The sequence below is a fragment of the Carassius auratus genome, chromosome 20 (genome assembly GCF_003368295.1).
Source record: "Carassius auratus strain Wakin chromosome 20, ASM336829v1, whole genome shotgun sequence".
Taxonomy (NCBI): Eukaryota; Metazoa; Chordata; class Actinopteri; order Cypriniformes; family Cyprinidae; genus Carassius; species Carassius auratus.
The window spans coordinates 4,955,233-4,963,323 of NC_039262.1; the positions used below are offsets into that span (position 1 = coordinate 4,955,233).

At 36.4% G+C, this 8,091-nt stretch overlaps 1 pseudogene; it reads right to left on the reverse strand.

Annotated features, from left to right (window-relative positions):
• Nucleotides 1–5,850: 5,850 nt before the first annotated feature.
• LOC113037892 (trace amine-associated receptor 1-like) lies at nucleotides 5,851–6,612 on the reverse strand (annotated as a pseudogene).
• Nucleotides 6,613–8,091: the final 1,479 nt, after the last annotated feature.

Below are 8,091 nucleotides of genomic sequence, written 5' to 3' on the forward strand. Positions count from 1 at the left end.
GAGACTGTTTTCAATAATATACATTTATATAAATAAAACCTGTTGTGTTCAATGCTACGAGTACATTTACATATAACAAACAGATAATTCTAAAGTTTAATTTAACTGTTATTGAATTATTAGTGTTTTTAGTGTTAGTTAACAGAATTTTTTTTTAAATATTGAGTCTAGAAGACTGTAAACCTTCCACGTGCATCTCAATAAATTAGAATGTCATGGAAAAGTTCATTTATTTCAGTAATTCAACTCAAATTGTGAAACTTGTGTTCACAAAGTGCTGTATCCAAGCATGTTAACAGAAAGTTGAGTGGAAGGAAAAAGTGTGGAAGAAAAAGATGCACAACTGCTTTTTTTATTGGTCTTATAAAGTATTCTAATTTGTTGAGATCGTGAATTGGTGAGTTTTTGTTAAATGTGAGCTGAAATCATCACAATTAAAAGAACCAAAAACATAAACTACTTCAGTCTTTGTGCAATGAATTTGTTTAATACACGAGTTTCACAATTTGAGTTGAACTGAAATAAATGAACCTTTCCACGACATTCTAATTTATTGAGAAGCACCTTTTGTGCATAGTAAATGTCTATCTGGGCCTCCACTGCTTGCTCTCAAATCCACAGCTGTCAGTCACACACACCTCATTAATGTCTTGGACCCATGAGGCTTGTTATCATACTCCATTTTAAGAATGACTCTCAGAGGAGTCTGACCAATCAGAGGTGTTAATACCAGCGCTCACCTGCTTAGCACTTATAGTGTGCATGAAGATAATTAGCTGTATCCTGTCACATTATTATCACAGCAAACATGTTTACCCGTAATGTCCTACGGAGCTGAATTTTCATCATTAGGGAGACAGATAGGACAAACAAACTTTACATTCCTTGTGCTTTAGTCTAATCACAACAAGACAGCAATAACAGGGTTCTAAATACATAAATAAAACTAACAATAACTGAAAGAAAGGTTTTTATATATTGTATGACTTAATAATAAACGAACAAGAGAAAAATCATTGGTTTGCTAATGATTTATTTCTTTATTGTTTGTTTTCTTGCTTGTTCACTTAAAATTACACATTTAGAAATGAATCTTAACTTTCTCTATAGCAAATTGGAAAAAAAATAACATGTTGTTTTATTTCAAATAATAGCTAAAATTATTTAAAAAAAAAAAAAAAGTGTAGCCTATTTTGTGAAATTTGGTAGACTCACAAATTTGTTAAAACAATATAACTTTTAATACATTTTTACTTCTAATTTTGCTACTAATATTTCCAAGTCCATCACAAGTCATCATTCACAGAGGCATTGACAGCACAAGGCCAAAAATATTCAGTTAATGCGCAAAATCTCAGCCCTGTACATATAGACACACGTCTACGTCACTATGTGGAAATAATTGCGTATTGCCGCCCAAATGTTTACTCAAAAAAAAGGGTTGTGGTTTCAGTAACCTCTGTTAGTGTTGAAGCAACCATGTAAGACAGATGCTGTTTGTATCTAGGCAAAAGCAAAAGCACTTTATTTAGTCTTCGAAAGTAGATGCATTTAGGAATCTTTAAGATTACCAACAACAGAACAGCAACACATTTTATGGATGACCGTTTCGTGAACCTGACTTTGCTATGATAATCTGGTGCTTCTGAATTAGTAAGTATAATTATACTACTATTTATAATACTACAGTAAATTATGTTTTATTAAAAAGGTTCTTCCAACTTCTTCCCTGCCATCCCTGTATCTTTCGGCCATGCAAATATATCATCTAGTTGGAAAGTGGATTGTGTTTAGGTCTGACGCAAACACTGATTTATTGAGACGAATCATTTGGAGGGTAAACAAAGCGGATCTGTACAATCTATTTTTCATCTTGCTAATTATCCAAGTCGGCCAATAGATCGAGCAAACCCAAACTTGCCTCGCTCGTTGCCCCCATTGTCCCACACAAGACCTGGATCTCCTCGAGCTTTGGGTCGCAGCGCAGGCCTCAAATAAGCCTGGGCCGTGCCCCAGTTCTCACCGCAGCAAAATCTCATTCGCTTCCCACTTTGGGTCAACATAGACAGGGATACTATTATTACTTATGTCTATGCTTGTAGCAGTCACTAGTGTGACGCTGCCTCCGCTGATAGTGTAGGCGGTGTTGCAAATTAAGTTTTTAGGTAAAGATGCTAAAGGTAGGTTGTTTGTTGCTTAAAGTTTTAAATAACATGATAACATCATGGATGTTGATTGTCATTTTTTGTAACCATGACACAAAACTCAGACGTATCATAAAGAAATCATAAAAATTATTGAACACGTGCAACTGGCAACCTAATTTGCATGCGTTGTGCATACTGGATAGGTACCTCTCTCCAAGTCTCTACCAGCTGATGTGCTTCTTGGCTGGATGCTGTTTCAATACTTACTGCTTTTTGTGTGGTTAAGAGCAAAAGCATGTCTTTTTGTCTTTTTGTCATTTTTTTTTATGTTGTCAAAGTCATAATTTCTTCTGCTACTTCTAACCTATCTAAAATGTATTTTCAGTGGTCTCCAGCTCCCACAACACATGCTATCATTAGGCTGTTTCTGCTAGCTGTGCAGGCTGCACAGGCTCTTCAGCAATTTTCCCCAAATATAACAAGCCCCTGTGGACTATAGCTACTGAAGTTAAAGCTAGTGCAAAGCTGCTTATGCTGGCAATGCATGTCCTCACATCTCAGTCTTTTCCTCCTGTTACTTCTAATCCTTTTCCTTTTCAGCGGCCTTCAGCTCCGATAGCAGACGCTAGCTTGAGGCTTCCTCTGTTAGCCATGCAGGCTGCACAGGCTCTTCAGGATGTCACAAACCCCATTCCCTCCCTGTGGCCTACAGCAGCTGTAGAAGCGTGAGGCTTTCTATGCTTGCAACTCATCTCTACATTTCTAATGACCACTTTTTCTTTTCAGTGGCCTCCTGCTTACATAGAAGATGATTTTAATGTCAGGCTGCCTCTGCTGACAACTGTAGCCCATGCTCCTCTTCCTCATAGCTCCCTGCTTCATTTAAAATTACATCTTACGTCTTCCAGATCAAGTTCCGGCTCTCCTCGAGCTTCAAGGCACAGCAAGTTTAAGCCATGCCCCAGATTCAGACACTCCTCACACTGCACTGCCTCCCTCCTCCTCTCATCCAATCACTGAAGCACCTTCAAGTGCCACGTCGCATGCAACATCGCCCACTGCCTTGGCTTCTCAACTTCCATTTCTTTCCACTATACCTCCAGCTGTAGATGCTAGCATGAGGCTGCCTCCACTCAAGCTAAGCCACCTTACTTTTACCATTTCACTTTTCCTTTTCCCCATCAATGGCCAGCAGCCCCCACTGCAAATGCTCAAGTAGGGCATTTTCAGACAGGAACGCAAGCATACTGGCCTCTTCCCTAATTTCCATCTTTCTCTTCCTCTTCCTATAGGCTTCAAATGACCCCTTTAATTTTGTTAAATAGAAACACATGCATAAGGCCTAAAAAAGGCCCCATTCAAACCAATATTACGATATATGTGCATATATGAAGCCTAAATGCAGTTTATATGCACATATATGCTGTATGTATACAGCATATATACACATATATTTTAATATATATACTGTATGCTGCATATATGCATATATATGTCAAATAATGGCGTCAGACAGAGCAAGAAGTACCAGTCAGGTAAGAAAATCTAAAGTTTTCCTTGTGTAAAATCAAATTCTTTAATTTCTCGTTTAGTTTCTGTTTTGAGGTGCTTTTGTTTTGCATTCTAGTATTGTGTAATCGTTTTTTTGCACCATTAATAGATTATATTGACTTTAGTACATATATACTAGGGTTAAAACAATTAGTCAACATTATCAACAAAGTCGAAAATAAAACAAATTGTCTAAAAATGTTTTTGAGTAGTGGTTTGATCTTGTATCTACCTAATGTGAGAGCGTGCACTAATGCGGTTTGACCAGCGTGGCTCTGTAGTGCAAGACTGTATTATTACAGCTCTCCTGATTCAGTTTAAAAGAAGAAGACAACGCTTCAGTTAACCAGAGAACCTGAGGCTGCTGAGCGGCGTTTGGAAGAATATGTAAATATATACTGCGTGCCTTCCTCTCAATAACTGTATAAACACAACAAAAATTTAGCAATTTAAAAGCAGCACTTAAGAACTCATTTGATTACAGCGATGTGGATGTTTGAACGAACTCTGAAGTTCAGCACTCCAGTAAAGAAAGGTCCACCCACATTGAAAATTGGCTGTTTTCCTATATTACATGTACATATGTGCATATATGTGCATATATGTACATATATGTACATATAATATTGGAAACCGGGCAATTTTATATGTCACATATATTAAAAACCTATATCAAAATCTAAATAAAAATATATACCGTATTTTTCGGACTATAAATCACACCTGAGTATAAGTCGCATCAGTCCAAAAATACGTCATGATGAGGAAAAAAACATATATAACTCGCACTGGACTATAAGTCACATTTATTTACAACCAAGAGAAAACATTACCATATACAGCCGTGAGAGGGTGCTCTATGTTTTCAGTGTAGACTACAGGAGCACTGAGAAACATAGAGCGCCCTCTCGCGGCTGTAGACGGTAATGTTTTCTCTTGGTTTATTTCTCTCGGTTCATTTCTCTTGATTCATGTCAAATTAATTTTGCTAAATAAGTCACACCTGACTATAAGTCGCAGGACCAGCCAAACTATGAAAAAAAGTGCGACTTATAGTCCGGAAAATACGGAATGTTTATATGGGTTCTTGATGATGTCGTTTTATCACACTGTTCACAAACAATAAAGGCCAGTGGTGCCTCATTCACTACTCTTTTGAGCACTTAATATGTTTTGGACAATGACAGCTCACCTGAGGTGTGTTGCTAGGAATATACTGTACTGAAGCAGAAGAACATGTCCTGACTCAAATATCTCCACTGTACACCATGAAAGCACTGTTAGAAAAATGAAAACATGCGTAGTATAATCTTCTGAAGCAACACATATGGTAACAACATCGGAGAGCTGAAGAATATTTTCAGTGAATGATAACTGAAAATTCAGTATGATTATATGAAATGGAATGTAGTTCACAAGCTATGTTTATTTAATTTTTATTTTCCAATTTGTTATCATTCATATCATCTCATATAACACTGGCTGCTGTGTCAGCAGTACCACAAGAATACGTTGTAGTATACAACTGACATGGAAGAGAAGAAATTTTTAAATAAAGTTATTTTTTGTTTTCCTTGTGCACAAAAAGTATTTTTGTAGCTTCATAACATTGCAGATGAACCACTTATATCACATGGACTATTTAAATGTTACTACCTTTCTGGGCCTTAAATGTGGTAGTTGCATTGCTGTCTGCAGGGTCAGAAAGCTCTCGGATTTCATCAAAAATATCTTGTGTTCTGAAGATGAACAAAGGTCTTCACATATGGAATGACATGAGGGTGAGGAATTAATTGCATCATTTTCATATTTAGGTAAACTATCGCTTCAATGTCTTTCCTACTTTGAAACATAATGGTTACTTTTCTGAAATGAGATCATTTTATAATGTACAAATTTTGATTTCAGTCTGTTATTGGCCTCATTAATCAAGCCACCAATAACACTGACAAAACAAGCCCACAAATTATTATAAAAACACATACAGGCACTTCATATTTAATGTAACTTTGAGCTGAGTTTAGGTTGCATTTGCACAGTTTTGACCAGCAACTTAATCATTTGTAAAGCAATTGGTCTGACTAATTCAGAGTAAGGGTAGTATGCTATGTTTTTCTGAATTAGGCCTTGGTTAGAAGTCTGTTTTCTGCTGCTATTGAAATATTTGAAATGTTTTCCCAGTTACTATAATCCTCACAGCCTTTCTGAACTGATTTAAGGTGGAATTGACATCAATCAGCATTGGGGGTGTTGTGTAGCCAATAAAAGGATTCATGATGTTACAGAGGAAAAAAGGAGTCCAGCAAACCAAGAAAACTCCAACCATGATAGCAATCGTTATCGTAGCTTTCTGTGTCTGTTATTGCACACCTTCTGGTGGATCAACTCTTCTCACCTGCCTCAGCTGAAGACTTATAGATCTCACTTGGTTTTGGGGCGACCATTTAGAGAATAGAATAGATGCCAATAATGATAAGGCCAGGAATGTAGAAGATAGAGATCATTAACAGCACCATTGGAAAACCAAAGTGATAATGATACGTTAATGGTCTGCACTCGGCACAACAGCGTTCAGCAGACACGCTGACAAGGTGGAAAATTTAAGTGTAATGTAAATGGAAGTGTGTAAATTACATAAGAAATGTCCATTCCAACAGCCTTGCATGGAACAGATTGCGCTCAACGGCATGACAAACAGCCTGAAGAGAAAGTCACACATGGCGAGAGACAAAATCAGCTGGTTTGTCTGTGTGTGCAGTTGCTTGAAATGTCCAATCAAGATGTTGACCAGTAAATTCCCAATGATGGTCACAATGGTTGTCAACATCATGGCGATGAGCATCGGATTGGGGACACCGTACGGCCGTATATCCTCCCCACAGGATCCATTGAAAGCTTCGTAACAGAGATACATTTTAGTACTTAATAGTCCATTAACCTCAATCGGATGATGACGCTGTAGCAGATACTCGTAAAAACAAATCGCCCTTTGAAAAATGATAGCTGCTGGTTGTATTTCTGCTTACTTTGTACCATCTAATTGTAAAACAGCTATAAATAAAGCTGCAGTTTAAATTAAGCAGCATTCCATAAAAACAGACTTCTTCCCAAGAGGGAAATTAATTTTCCAAAATGTTCCATTTAAGGAATTCCAGTGGAGGAAGCTACTATAAATATTAGTCTCTCAAAACAACAATTTTTCTCATAATAGAAATGCTCCCTTCCTACAGAAAGCTGTGGTCTGTCCCCGTTCTGCCAGCAAATGAAACCACTATTAATTTATTCCACCAGCTTTAAATACAGTTGAAGGGACAAAGTCCAATCAATCTGTCCATATATGTATCCATGAGTCATTAAGAACAGCAGCCTTGACTTTGCCATCGACAACTAGAGCAAATAGCTGTACATTAAGAAATCAATACAGAAGCTCCATTCCTGTTTCCATTCCTGCATATCTTTTAAAATTAAACAACATTCTGATGAAAAATTATGATTTTGCTGCAATCTAACTTATTTCTAAATATATTTGCAACATTCTACTTGAAGAACATCATGCCGCTGCAGAGAATTATGGGAAATGCAGTACAAATGTCACCACATGCCAGCAAAATTAGTTCAGTTTTTAATCTGTCCTTTGTGGCTATTCTTCATTAAACAATAATAATTAGCTTCATGATTCTCCATTTGACATACCCTCAACTCAAGGCCTATATATATATATATATATATATATATATATATATATATATATATATATATATATATATATATATATGCTTTTAAGAGCCTTTCACAAATCAGAAATCATTGGCAAAGCATCAACTATAATATAATACAAAATATCTCTCAGTGTTGCTTGGAAGAAAACTTGTCAATTGCCAGCAATGAAAAAATACAGTATTTACATTATCTACAATTTGTGTCTAACATGACAACCAAACCAGCCAAAATGACTACTAGATACACATAGGGTTTACCCTTTAAACATCTTGGGACATGAAAGCCAATCAAGATTTCCTTGTAATCACATGATAACAAGAGGCCCTTTTTTTATTGGCTCAGGAAAATACACTCTCTGTGTGAAAGTATTCAAAAGGCTACAAAATACAAATGCTCAAACATCTTCTGAGGACACAGGAAGACTTACTGCGGTAAGATTAAAAAAACAAACCAACTACGACACTCGCTTAACAAATACTAACCTCATTATAAAAGTAAGATGCTGTAGATGTTAAATATATTAAATATGAGATATGTACTGAAAATATGTAAATACGTGTCTCAGTGGGTCTTCAGTATTATCTTTATAATATTTTGATTTTCCAACTAAAATATATGGGGAAAGGGCTAATCAAGGCATTTTTCTTATTCTAGGTATTAAAGTGCCTGTGCG